This window comes from Gymnoscopelus microlampas, assembly GCF_963454915.1.
Source record: "Gymnoscopelus microlampas genome assembly, chromosome: 1".
NCBI lineage: Eukaryota > Metazoa > Chordata > Actinopteri > Myctophiformes > Myctophidae > Gymnoscopelus > Gymnoscopelus microlampas.
The window spans coordinates 15,653,442-15,668,838 of record NC_139962.1 but is presented as its reverse complement, the minus strand read 5'-3'; positions in this window follow the sequence as shown (position 1 = coordinate 15,668,838).

The following is a 15,397-nucleotide window of genomic DNA, read 5'->3' as shown; positions in this document are numbered from 1 at the left end:
GGCCTCTGGATCATGAATACTGCGTCTCAACCCATTGAGCTAACAGATGGCTGACAAGTACAGCCTTCCTGGTAGTTTTCAGTTGATCTTCTGGAAGCCAGTCTGCAAAGGAAAGAATCATAGGAAAGACATCAATGGGATTTGAACTCATGGCCTCTGGATCATGTATACTGCGTCTCAACCCATTGAGCTAACAGTTGGATGACAAATATAGCCTTCCTGGTAGTTTTCAGTTGATCTTCTGGAAGCCAGTCTGCAAAGGAAAGAATCATAGGAAAGACATCAATGGGATTTGAACTCATGGCCTCTGGATCATGAATACTGCGTCTCAACCCATTGAGCTAACAGATGGCTGACAAGTACAGCCTTCCTGGTGCTTTGACTTGAACAAGAAACAAGACAAATAACTTTAAAAAAAATGTTTTACAGCATAAATATAAATCTTTTTCATGGGGGGCCCTGACACTACATCTTTTCACATTGGGGTCCACTGCCCAAATACATGTCAATTTGGGGGGTTGACAACAAAACGTTTCAGAACCACAGATTCCAAGGAAACAGCTGTAGGTGAATGGATAGAGTCACTGACTAGTGAGCCGCAGGTAACAGGTTCAAGCCTCAGCTACAGCAGCAAGTCAGGATGTCAAATCAAATAGGTATTATTAGGAGTGAAATGGTTGTTTCTTCACCCCAACTGCACATGACAGCAGTTTTATATCAGTTTACATGTACGTTATTTTCAGTGATGAAGACAAACCGCACAGACGTTCACTGTACTTTAGTACATTTTGTAAACTTATGACTCTGAGTAGAGTAAAATATCTATAAATCCTTAGTACATGTTATTATGTGCCCTATAGTAAAGTGAAGACAGTTCATCATTTACAACTGTCTGTTAATGTGACTTTCTCCTTACCTGTTGCAAACTACCTGGCTTTCATGAATGCAGATGCCAAACAATTACTAGAATTATCTTTCATGTTTAATATATGATTCGTAAGACATTAGTAAAGAGTGTGTTGACCATTTGCTAACGTTATCATGGGCCTTGTTGTAAAGTGAAGACTATGCATTATTATTTCATGTTTAACAGTGATTAGTAAAACATGTGACATCAAAAAGTGGCAAAAGTAACGTTATATAGTATACAAGTATACAACAATTTATTAAGATATAAAATGTAGCAACTCTTGGCCACAGAACACACACTGACATTTAAACAAAGAAATTAATCACAACAGAATCACAGAGTAGCAGCTTGGAGCCTCTGCAGTCACCACCTCCCAGTGCAAGTTAGCTTTAGCTGCTAAGCTAAACTGTTAAGCATGGAGGACATTACTAGCCTACACATCAAAACAAACATTGTGGATACAAACAGCCACCATCAAAATACCCCCTAGTCATAATGCTACTTCATGTGTGTAAGATTAGCCATTTTATGTTACCTCGATCACCTGCAACAAGACAGCTAAAACACATAAAACATGAATTAGACATATTTCTGTCCAGTCTGCAACTGCATCACTGTTCACTTCCTCCCTAGTAGGCTACTGCAGGTGTAATGCAGGTAATCAGTGTGTTGCCAGATTTTGCAAAAGAAACAAGCGGACAGGTCTATGAAAACAAGCCCAAAAGAAGCAACTAGGCTCAGGCTCATGATAACGTCTGCAAATGGTTTACATACTCTTTACGAATGTCTTAGGCATCATTTGCTTAACATGAATGATAATTCTAGTAATTGTTTGGTGTCTGCATTCATGAAAGCCAGGTAGTTTGCAACAGGTAAGGAGAAAGTCCACATTAACAGACAGTCATAAATGATGAACTGTCTTCACTTTACTGTAGGGCACATAATAACATGTACAAAGGATTTATAGATATTTTAGGAATGTTTTACAAAGCATGTTAAACATGAACAAACACATTAACAGACAGTTGTAAATGATGAACTGTCTTCACTTTACTATAGGGCACATAATAACATGTACTAAGGATTTATAGACACTTTAGGAATGTTTAACAAAGCATATGTTAAACATGAACAAGCTACCAATAGCTTGTATATATTATGTAACATCAGTTACAAATGATTTAATAATCATTTACAGATGTATTATACATGGCTTATTCATGAATAGTTACTAATACCTTTATAGATGATTTGTAACCGTAGTTATAAAGGTTTTAGTAATCATTTACGAATGTCAATAAACAGGTTGTTAATGATTTGTTAATAATCTACAAACTGCTTATAAACGTTTATAAATGCTTTAGAATGGGTCATTACAAATGATTTAATAATCTTTTACAGATGTATATAAATGGCTTATTCATGAATAGTTCACTACTTACTAATACTTTACAAATGATTTGTAACTGTAGTTATAAAGGTTTTAGTAATCATTTACGAATGTCAACAAACAGGTTGTTAATGATTTGTTAATAGTCTACAAACTACTTAGAAACGTTTATAAATGCTTTATAACGGGTCATTATTGTAAAGTGCTACCCAATTAATAATAGATCTACAGTAGGACACTCCTCTTGGAGTGCATGTGTCCCATCCCCATATCCTATACATATGATGTTTGTACTCAGTTTTGTCAAACCCTGCATAGTAAGACTATCCTGTCTAAACGTTGGTTTGAAATGAAACAAGGCTACAACCTACTTTAAAGTTCCACAGATGATGCCATAGCCACAACACTCCACCTCCCTCACCCACTAGCAGATAAACTCTTTTGTGAGACTGAGAATGCTGTATATTAAGGCTAAAAGGATAACACAAACAAAGTCCTGGGGAGTGGGGACCTGTTTCCATTGTGATCCTATGTATTCAATACATCAACATAACATAACAAAAATAACACAAAATACATGTCATCAACAAATACAAAAACACTATATGTACAAAGGAGAAAAGGGAAAAAGGTCAGCAGCGAATGACACCTCCTTTCTATGGGAAATTTCATTACCTCCCCTTGTGGTCTCCTGATAGATTGTTTCTCAGGCTAATTTTGGAAGTGATGCCAGATGAACAGTCTCTCTAAAGTCAACAAGCCCAAGGAGCTGATTGATCATGGACCACAAGGAGAGAGGAAGGAGTCCGGACCCCTCACTGTCAATGAATGAGTTTTGCTGTTCAGAGAGTCAGTAGCCTCGATCTCCAGGCTTTTATTTAGAGAGTCAGCAGCTTCAAGTTCCTAGCTATTCACATAATAAGGACATCACCATAAAAGTGAAAAAGAGTTCTCCTCGTTCTCCTCAGGTGGCTGAAGAAGTTCAGCACAGGACCAAAGACCGTATGGGCCTTCAGAGGCACCACTGAGAGCATCATCCTGACTGCATTTATTTTCTATTGTTGTTATTTATTTAACAGTGCGGTTGTATTAATCACATACATTACAATAAAATGTAGGTTAGAATACAATAAATCATTATGATCTCATTAAAATAAATTAACATTTCAGGCAAGCACAAGCATCAGACATCATCAGGACTGTCAGTCCTGTACATAATATAGAGAAGAGATGACGTTTTGGTGCTCAATGGTGGGTAGCATATTAAACATATTTACTGAGTTCATATGAATCCAAAATATTATTATCCTTTTGACATGTGTAGAGGCTAGGAGAGTAGAGTATACATCATAGAAAACAAAACATGAATGCAGCCACAACTCTCTTTAAGACACCAACCCTCACTTTATTGGCACCATGCCAAAAATAATAATAGCACAGAGCTAAGCAACAAGCTAACAAGCACTAGTAACAAACACTGACATTCTGACTTCAGATTTAACCCAATGTCTCTATATAGCATTCTCATGCTACAACTTTGCAAAAACTATTTTACATTAGTGGCAGTTGCTGAGTAGGGCAACTGCTGTTTGTGTTCTGTGTGGACTCTGTATGCAGGCCAGGAGGATGGCACACATCCCATCTCATGCTTCAGTACTGTCAGAGCAGGAGAGCACAGCCAACTAATGCATTTCTTCATACAGGCCATAATAAGTAATTCATGCAGGGACTGAGAAACCTAATCACTGCCAATGGAAACATTTTATACTCATTGACTTAAACCACTATATAGTGCTTGAACAGATAATCACATAAACAACAATCTTCAACCAGTTAATGATCCTGATTCCTTCTTTCTTTCGCTATGGGAGCCTTCATCAGCACCATTTTTGAATTCACGTTAAACATGTGAAAAATGGAAGTCTGCTCTGACATCTAGTGGTTATCAGGTGGTAGGGCCCTCTGGCTCTTCTGTTCATTCATTACTATGGACACTGCTCTCCAGTCAGAGAGATATGTAAACACATTTCCACTCCCTATGGACAGACATAACGGTCCTGTTTATTCTCATAGTTCTTTCTCTTGAGAAAGAGGACATTCACTGAAACATGTTTACATTACATACCAACATAGCAATGTCAACAAGTGGTTTGGTTTCTGTGTATGCTGTGCTTGCCAAGACTATTGTGTGGCTAGGATAGGAGACCAACATTCACACAGCTTTCCTGTAAAGAAACATTTCTTTCACAAGCTGTTAAGTACTTTAATTTCTCTGTCACATACTTAATCTGACCAAATGATTTGACCTCTATGTTAGTCATGAAGTTTTTGGACCATAATCATGGTCACCCATTGCTTAATCTTAATTGGTACTACCTGTTTATAGGGTTAGGTATTAAGGTTAGGGTTATTAGTTTGGAGTAACCGGTTTGTTACTTTTTTTTCCTTCTTTTTTTTATACAATATAATCGGTTAATTTGGTACAAAATATTTACTCCATGAAGTGTAGATGTCGGATATTTCTTCTTTTTCTTCATCCCAAAAGTGGGGGGATATCCCTCCCCCCAATGGAACTGAGTATGTCCAAACCCCTCTGCGTCCCTGGGTGAGAAGGCCGGGTAACTGCTGGGAGCACACCCTCGCTGTTTGCAGATGTGACTTATAAGCATTGGAATGCGTTCTGAGGGCAGCATTCAATTTCATTGGTCCTTGTGACTGGCCAATCTGCCCCTGTTTGTTGTTCAGCACAGTGAGTTGGGGGTTTTTACATGCCTGACCTGTCATTGAGGAAATAAAAAGAGATCAAGTGAAGTCCCCCTCAGCATCTTGGCCAGAGTCTCAGGGAAGAGGCGGAGAGAGAGCGAGTTGGACACCAGCGAGCAGACTCTCTGCACCTGGTGGTGGTAGGCTACATGGATGACACGTTGAACTCCATGAAAATCCACATTATGTGCAGTCAAACTCAATATTTATTAATAGTAAAAGTCTCCGAATCCTACAACAATAACAACCTAATCATCATCATCATCATCATCATCATCATCATCATCATCATCATCATCATCATCATCATCACCACACCACCCCCATCATCACCACCCTCAGGTTGTCGGTCACTTTAGGGTCATGAAGACCCTACTATGACTTAAGGCCTGCTTTTATTGAGGTAGAAGATGTGGAGCTAAACATCCACAAGTGTGACAGCTGTATGGTGAAAACAAACGTCACCCACCTCTTCACATGGGTTTTGCCTTAAAGGTAGGGTAAGTGATATTTTTGGGTAATTTTATTTTTGGTTTTGGTTAAAAAGGTTAAAGTACTATATTCTGATAGTAATCATTGCTACAGAGCGTTTGTTCGGTCACAGGGGTCTCTGCAGCTCTTTAGTAAACAGAATATAGTACATTTTCAGGTAGGTGACAAAGTGTAAGCCAATCAGGAGAGAGTACTGAAAATGCATTTTCTGTTTATTAAAGAGCTGGAGACACATGGGAGACTCCTTTTACTGAACAAACACTCTATAGTAATGAGTACTATCAGAATATAGAGCTATTTAACACTTATTTTACCAAAGTAAATCACTTACTCTACCTTTAATTGGACTATATTTTGGTTGACGCTGACATCACATTAAATTAAACCAGTCATCACTGTTGTGTGTGTGTGTGTGTGTGTGTGTGTGTGTGTGTGTGTGTGTGTGTGTGTGTGTGTGTGTGTGTGTGTGTGTGTGTGCGCGTGCGTGCGTGCGTGCGTGCGTGTGTGCGTGCGTGCGTGCGTGCGTGCGTGCATGCGTGCGTGTAGTTGGAGGAGAGGGGGCTTCTGGCAGGAATATTTATGTCCCTGCTGACATGGTTTGAAAAAGCCTCTGGGACAGCGAAGCCCATGGGGTTTATGCAGAAAAAGCATAATGCCTCCTTTTCTCCTAATGCGTAGATTTGGTAATGTCCCCTTTTTAATGCCCAGAACTGTTATGCCACTCTTTTGACAAATAACTGCTTAGTTTTCATCTGAGCCACAATGTAATAGTCCATTCATAGACTTGGAACAAGTCTTTTGTCAATTACTATGGTTGACATCTGGCATAAAATATATTATTCTTTCAATATTTCATATTTTTAATGCCCGAACCAAAGAATTGTTAAATTCCCCTTTTTTACGACTTGAGCCTTGAAAAAAGAGTTGATGGTGCTTTTGAGGTCAAATCCTGGCATGCATTTACATTGAGGTTGAGTACCCTCCCTGGGGGTGAACTGAAGAAACCTGTTGATATTCCATCTGTTCTCTTTCTCTTCAAATGTCTTACAAAGGAATCTGTACCCCATTTTTAGAGAAAGCTTGCGGTTACTCAGGACAGGACATCCAGCCAGTCGTCACTAGATGTCTCCAGTTTCCATGTGTTCTGCTTTCTCTTCAGTGGAATAACAATGAGAAGTGTTGAATAAATAGACAGACTTTGGGGATGATAGGTACTGCACAGGCAGTATAACGCCTGACCACTTTTTTTGTTAAATGTTATTTAGATAGGTGTATGCAGTTTGCTTACAGATGCTAGGTACAGTATTGTCGATGCGGCAATGGACATTTAAAGGCAGGCTTACAACTACATACTTACGCCTAGTAACCTCATTCATACTTTAAAATGTTCATCTTACTGTGGACATGTTTGCCTGAAAAGGAATCTTTGAAATGTTGCATAGTTTTAGAATTGTACTCCTTTAAAAGTTCAGAGATTTAGAATGGAGGCGGATGGAAGGTTTTGGGACCTTAAAAAACACTTTAACCTAGAAACTCCATTCAGAGTTCAAAAATTCCACCTTACTGTGGACATGCATGCTTGAGAAACTTAAAAAAAATAATCATTTGTAGTTATGGAGATATTTAACTTTAAGCGCCCCATGTATTGTCGATGCGGCAATGGACATTTAAAGGCAGGCCTACAACTACATACTTACGCCTAGTAACCTCATTCATACTTTAAAATGTTCATCTTACTGTGGACATGTTTGCCTGAAAAGAAATCTTTGAAATGTTGCATAGTTTTAGAATTGTACTCCTTTAAAAGTTCAGAGATTTAGAATGGAAGCGGATGGAAGGTTTTGGGACCTTAAAAAACACTTTCACCTAGAAACTCCATTCAGAGTTAAAAAATTCCACCTTACTGTGGACATGCATGCTTGAGAAACTTTAAAAAAAAATCATTTGTAGTTATGGAGATATTTAACTTTAAGCGCCCCATGTATTGTCGATGCGGCAATGGACATTTAAAGGCAGGCTTACAACTACATACTTACGCCTAGTAACCTCATTCATACTTTAAAATGTTCATCTTACTGTGGACATGTTTGCCTGAAAAGGAATCTTTGAAATGTTGCATAGTTTTAGAATTGTACTCCTTTAAAAGTTCAGAGATTTAGAATGGAGGCGGATGGAAGGTTTTGGGACATTAAAAAACACTTTCACCTAGAAACTCCATTCAGAGTTCAAAAATTCCATCTTACTGTGGACATGCATGCTTGAGAAACTTTTTTTAAAAATCATTTATAGTTTGGGAGATATTTAACTTTAAGCGCCCCATGTATTGTCGATGCGGCAATGGACATTTAAAGGCAGGCTTACAACTACATACTTACGCCTAGTAACATCATTCATACTTTAAAATGTTCATCTTACTGTGGACATGTTTGCCTGAAAAGGAATCTTTGAAATGTTGCATAGTTTTAGAATTGTACTCCTTTAAAAGTTCAGAGATTTAGAATGGAGGCGGATGGAAGGTTTTGGGACATTAAAAAACACTTTCACCTAGAAACTCCATTCAGAGTTCAAAAATTCCATCTTACTGTGGACATGCATGCTTGAGAAACTTTTTTTAAAAATCATTTATAGTTTGGGAGATATTTAACTTTAAGCGCCCCATGTATTGTCGATGCGACAATGGACATTTAAAGGCAGGCTTACAACTACATACTTACGCCTAGTAACATCATTCATACTTTAAAATGTTCATCTTACTGTGGACATGTTTGCCTGAAAAGGAATCTAAGTGTCGAGGCCAAAATCGTCCCCCCAAAAACCTGTTAGGAGTACGTTTCAGGCAATTTAGAGTTGATTGGTAGTACTTTGTAGTGACTTTTTTTTTGGTCCCTAACATTCATCGAGCTCTGGACTTAGTAAATGTATTTTTTCACCATTGGGTCACTACCGAAACGAAACCGAAACGAAAGTTAAATCCGAAATAATCACTAAGTGTGGAGGCCAAAATCGTCCCCTCGAAAACCTGTTAGGAGTACGTTTCAGGCAATTTAGAGTTGATTGGTAGTACTTTGTAGTGACACTTTTTTTGGTCCCTAACATTCATCGAGCTCTGGACTTAGTAAATTTATTTTTTCACCATTGGGTCACTACCTAAACGAAACCGAAACGAAAGTTAAATCCGGAAAAATCACTAAGTGTGGAGGCCAAAATCGTCCCCCCGAAAACCTGTTAGGAGTACGTTTCAGGCAATTTAGAGTTGATTGGTAGTACTTTGTAGTGACTTTTTTTGGTCCCTAACATTCATCGAGCTCTGGACTTAGTAATTTTTTTTCCGTTTCGGTAGTGACACAATGGTGTCACTACCGAAACGAAAAAATGTTTTTTCCCCAAAAACCTGTTAGGAGTACGTTTCAGGCAATTTAAAGTTGATTGGTAGTGACTTTTTTTTTGGTCCCTAACATTCATCGAGCTCTGGACTTAGTAATTTTTTTTCCGTTTCGGTAGTGACACAATGGTGTCACTACCGAAACGAAAAAAAAAAAAAATCCCCCAAAAACCTGTTAGGAGTACGTTTCAGGCAATTTAAAGTTGACTTACTTTGTAGTGACTTTTTTTGGTCCCTAACATTCATCGAGCTCTGGACTTAGTAATTTTTTTTCCGTTTCGGTAGTGACACAATGGTGTCACTACCGAAACGAAAAAATGTTTTTTCCCCAAAAACCTGTTAGGAGTACGTTTCAGGCAATTTAAAGTTGATTGGTAGTGACTTTTTTTTTGGTCCCTAACATTCATCGAGCTCTGGACTTAGTAATTTTTTTTCCGTTCAGGTTTTTGGGGGAATTTTTTTTTTTCTGTTTTCGTCACTCGTCACTTTTCGTCACTACCGAAACGGAAAAAAAAAATCACAAAAAAATCACTACCAATCAGCTTTAAATTGCCTGAAACGTGCTCCTAACAGGTTTTTGGGGGAACATTTTTTTTTCTGTTTTCGTCACTCGTCACTTTTCGTCACTACCGAAACGGAAAAGAAAATTCACAAAAAAATCACTACCAATCAGCTTTAAATTGCCTGAAACGTGCTCCTAACAGGTTTTTGGGGGAACAGTTTTTTTTCTGTTTTCGTCACTCGTCACTTTTCGTCACTACCGAAACGGGAAAAAAAATCACAAAAAAATCACTACCAATCAGCTTTAAATTGCCTGAAACGTGCTCCTAACAGGTTTTTGGGGGAACAATTTTTTTTCTGTTTTCGTCACTCGTCACTTTTCGTCACTACCGAAACGAAAAAAAAAAATCACAAAAAAATCACTACCAATCAGCTTTAAATTGCCTGAAACGTGCTCCTAACAGGTTTTTGGGGGAACATTTTTTTTTCTGTTTTCGTCACTCGTCACTTTTCGTCACTACCGAAACGGGAACAAAAAATCACAAAAAAATCACTACCAATCAGCTTTAAATTGCCTGAAACGTGCTCCTAACAGGTTTTTGGGGGAACCATTTTTTTTCTGTTTTCGTCACTCGTCACTTTTCGTCACTACCGAAACGGGAAAAAAAATCACAAAAAAATCACTACCAATCAGCTTTAAATTGCCTGAAACGTGCTCCTAACAGGTTTTTGGGGGAACAGTTTTTTTTCTGTTTTCGTCACTCGTCACTTTTCGTCACTACCGAAACGGCAAAAAAAAATCACAGAAAAATCACTACCAATCAGCTTTAAATTGCCTGAAACGTGCTCCTAACAGGTTTTTGGGGGAACAATTTTTTTTCTGTTTTCGTCACTCGTCACTTTTCGTCACTACCGAAACGGAAAAAAAAATTCACAAAAAAATCAATACCAATCAGCTTTAAATTGCCTGAAACGTGCTCCTAACAGGTTTTTGGGGGAACAATTTTTTTTCTGTTTTCGTCACTCGTCACTTTTCGTCACTACCGAAACGGAAAAAAAAATTCACAAAAAAATCACTACCAATCAGCTTTAAATTGCCTGAAACGTGCTCCTAACAGGTTTTTGGGGGAACAATTTTTTTTCTGTTTTCGTCACTCGCCACTTTTCGTCACTACCGAAACGGAAAAGAAAATTCACAAAAAAATCACTACCAATCAGCTTTAAATTGCCTGAAACGTGCTCCTAACAGGTTTTTGGGGGAACATTTTTTTTTCTGTTTTCGTCACTCGTCACTTTTCGTCACTACCGAAACGGGAAAAAAAAATCACAAAAAAATCACTACCAATCAGCTTTAAATTGCCTGAAACGTGCTCCTAACAGGTTTTTGGGGGAACCATTTTTTTTCTGTTTTCGTCACTCGTCACTTTTCCTCACTACCGAAACGGAAAAAAAAATCACAAAAAAATCACTACCAATCAGCTTTAAATTGCCTGAAACGTGCTCCTAACAGGTTTTTGGGGGAACAGTTTTTTTTCTGTTTTCGTCACTCGTCACTTTTCGTCACTACCGAAACGGCAAACAAAAATCACAGAAAAATCAATACCAATCAGCTTTAAATTGCCTGAAACGTGCTCCTAACAGGTTTTTGGGGGAACAATTTTTTTTCTGTTTTCGTCACTCGTCACTTTTCGTCACTACCGAAACGGAAAAAAAAATTCACAAAAAAATCAATACCAATCAGCTTTAAATTGCCTGAAACGTGCTCCTAACAGGTTTTTGGGGGATTTTTTTTTTTTCTGTTTTCGTCACTCGTCACTTTTCGTCACTACCGAAACGGAAAAATAAAATCACAAAAAAATCACTACCAATCAGCTTTAAATTGCCTGAAACGTGCTCCTAACAGGTTTTTGGGGGAACATTTTTTTTTCTGTTTTCGTCACTCGTCACTTTTCGTCACTACCGAAACGGGAAAAAAAAATCACAAAAAAATCACTACCAGTCAGCTTTAAATTGCCTGAAACGTGCTCCTAACAGGTTTTTGGGGGAACCATTTTTTTCTGTTTTCGTCACTCGTCACTTTTCGTCACTACCGAAACGGAAAAAAAAATCACAAAAAAATCACTACCAATCAGTTTTAAATTGCCTGAAACGTGCTCCTAACAGGTTTTTGGGGGAACAGTTTTGTTTCTGTTTTCGTCACTCGTCACTTTTCGTCACTACCGAAACGGCAAAAAAAAATCACAGAAAAATCACTACCAATCAGCTTTAAATTGCCTGAAACGTGCTCCTAACAGGTTTTTGGGGGAACAATTTTTTTCTGTTTTCGTCACTCGTCACTTTTCGTCACTACCGAAACGGAAAAAAAAAATCACAAAAAAATCAATACCAATCAGCTTTAAATTGCCTGATACGTGCTCCTAACAGGTTTTTGGGGGAACAATTTTTTTTCTGTTCCTGTTTCACTCGTCACTTTTCGTCACTACCGAAACGGAAAAAAAAATTCACAAAAAAATCACTACCAATCAGCTTTAAATTGCCTGAAACGTGCTCCTAACAGGTTTTTGGGGGAACATTTTTTTTTCTGTTTTCGTCACTCGTCACTTTTCGTCACTACCGAAACGGAAAAAAAAATTCACAAAAAAATCACTACCAATCAGCTTTAAATTGCCTGAAACGTGCTCCTAACAGGTTTTTGGGGGAACAATTTTTTTTCTGTTTTCGTCACTCGTCACTTTTCGTCACTACCAAAACGGGGAAAAAAATTCACAGAAAAATCACTACCAATCAGCTTTAAATTGCCTGAAACGTGCTCCTAACAGGTTTTTGGGGGAACTTTTTTTTTTCTGTTTTCGTCACTCGTCACTAGTCGTCACTACCGAAACGGAAAACAAAAATCACAAAAAAATCACTACCAATCAGCTTTAAATTGCCTGAAACGTGCTCCTAACAGGTTTTTGGGGGAACATTTTTTTTTCTGTTTTCGTCACTACCGAAACGGAAAAAAAAAAATCACAAAAAAATCACTACCAATCAGCTTTAAATTGCCTGAAACGTGCTCCTAACAGGTTTTTGGGGGAACAATTTTTTTTCTGTTTTCGTCACTCGTCACTTTTTGTCACTACCGAAACGGAAATAAAAATTCACAAAAAAATCACTACCAATCAGCTTTAAATTGCCTGAAACGTGCTCCTAACAGGTTTTTGGGGGAACAATTTTTTTTCTGTTTTCGTCACTCGTCACTTTTCGTCACTACCGAAACGGAAAAAAAAATTCACAAAAAAATCACTACCAATCAGCTTTAAATTGCCTGAAACGTGCTCCTAACAGGTTTTTGGGGGAACATTTTTTTTTCTGTTTTCGTCACTCGTCACTTTTCGTCACTACCGAAACGGGAAAAAAAAATCACAAAAAAATCACTACCAATCAGCTTTAAATTGCCTGAAACGTGCTCCTAACAGGTTTTTGGGGGAACCATTTTTTTCTGTTTTCGTCACTCGTCACTTTTCGTCACTACCGAAACGGAAAAAAAAATCACAAAAAAATCACTACCAATCAGCTTTAAATTGCCTGAAACGTGCTCCTAACAGGTTTTTGGGGGAACAGTTTTTTTTCTGTTTTCGTCACTCGTCACTTTTCGTCACTACCGAAACGGCAAAAAAAAATCACAGAAAAATCACTACCAATCAGCTTTAAATTGCCTGAAACGTGCTCCTAACAGGTTTTTGGGGGAACATTTTTTTTTCTGTTTTCGTCACTCGTCACTTTTCGTCACTACCGAAACGGAAAAAAAAAATCACAAAAAAATCAATACCAATCAGCTTTAAATTGCCTGAAACGTGCTCCTAACAGGTTTTTGGGGGAACAATTTTTTTTCTGTTTCTGTTTCACTCGTCACTTTTCGTCACTACCGAAACGGAAAAAAAAAATCACAAAAAAATCACTACCAATCAGCTTTAAATTGCCTGAAACGTGCTCCTAACAGGTTTTTGGGGGAACATTTTTTTTTCTGTTTTCGTCACTCGTCACTTTTCGTCACTACCGAAACGGGAAAAAAAATTCACAAAAAAATCACTACCAATCAGCTTTAAATTGCCTGAAACGTGCTCCTAACAGGTTTTTGGGGGAACAATTTTTTTTCTGTTTTCGTCACTCGTCACTTTTCGTCACTACCAAAACGGGGAAAAAAATTCACAGAAAAATCACTACCAATCAGCTTTAAATTGCCTGAAACGTGCTCCTAACAGGTTTTTGGGGGAACTTTTTTTTTTCTGTTTTCGTCACTCGTCACTAGTCGTCACTACCGAAACGGAAAAAAAAAATCACAAAAAAATCACTACCAATCAGCTTTAAATTGCCTGAAACGTGCTCCTAACAGGTTTTTGGGGGAACATTTTTTTTTCTGTTTTCGTCACTACCGAAACGGAAAAAAAAAAATCACAAAAAAATCACTACCAATCAGCTTTAAATTGCCTGAAACGTGCTCCTAACAGGTTTTTGGGGGAACAATTTTTTTTCTGTTTTCGTCACTCGTCACTTTTTGTCACTACCGAAACGGAAATAAAAATTCACAAAAAAATCACTACCAATCAGCTTTAAATTGCCTGAAACGTGCTCCTAACAGGTTTTTGGGGGAAAATTTTTTTTTCTGTTTTCGTCACTCGTCACTTTTCGTCACTACCGAAACGGAAATAAAAATTCACAAAAAAATCACTACCAATCAGCTTTAAATTGCCTGAAACGTGCTCCTAACAGGTTTTTGGGGGAACAATTTTTTTTCTGTTTTCGTCACTCGTCACTTTTCGTCACTACCGAAACGGAAAAAAAAATTCACAAAAAAATCACTACCAATCAGCTTTAAATTGCCTGAAACGTGCTCCTAACAGGTTTTTGGGGGAATATTTTTTTTTCTGTTTTCGTCACTCGTCACTTTTCGTCAGTACCGAAACGGAAAAAAAAAATCACAAAAAAATCACTACCAATCAGCTTTAAATTGCCTGAAACGTGCTCCTAACAGGTTTAATCACTAAGTGTGGAGGCCAAAATCGCCCCCCCCCCCGAAAACCTGTTAGGAGTACGTTTCAGGCAATTTAGAGTTGATTGGTAGTACTTTGTAGTGACACTTTTTTTGGTACCTAACATTCATCGAGCTCTGGACTTAGTAAATTTATTTTTTCACCATTGGGTCACTACCGAAACGAAACCGAAACGAAAGTTAAATCCGCAAAAATCACTAAGTTTGGAGGCCAAAATCGTCCCCCCGAAAACCTGTTAGGACTACGTTTCAGGCAATTTAGAGTTGATTGGTAGTACTTTGTAGTGACACTTTTTTTGGTCCCTAACATTAATCGAGCTCTGGAGCTCAGGACATTCACAGTTCAAAAATTCCACCTTACTGTGGACATGCATGCTTGAGTTTTTTTTATTTTATATAATTTGTAGTTTAGGAGATATTTAACTTGAAGCGCTCCATGTATTGTCGATGCGGCAATGGACATTTAAAGGCAGGCCTACAACTACATACTTACGCCTAGTAACCTCATTCATACTTTAAAATGTTCATCTTACTGTGGACATGTTTGCCTGAAAAGGAATCTTTGAAATATTGCATCGTTTTAGAATTGTACTCCTTTAAAAGTTCAGAGATTTAGAATGGAGGCGGATGGAAGGTTTTGGGACCTTAAAAAACACTTTCACCTAGAAACTCCATTCACAGTTAAAAAATTCCACCTTACTGTGGACATGCATGCTTGAGAAACTTTTTTTAAAAATCATATGTAGTTATGGAGATATTTAACTTTTAGCGCCCCATGTACAGCGCCTGTATGTTATTTAGATAATATGGTTGACAGCTTGGTCACCCAACTGAAAGTGAGGAAATGGCTGTACACTTTACAGTCATTTCCTTATGTTTCATAACTTCTAACCCTTACCCCAACAATTAAAAAGAATGACCATATAT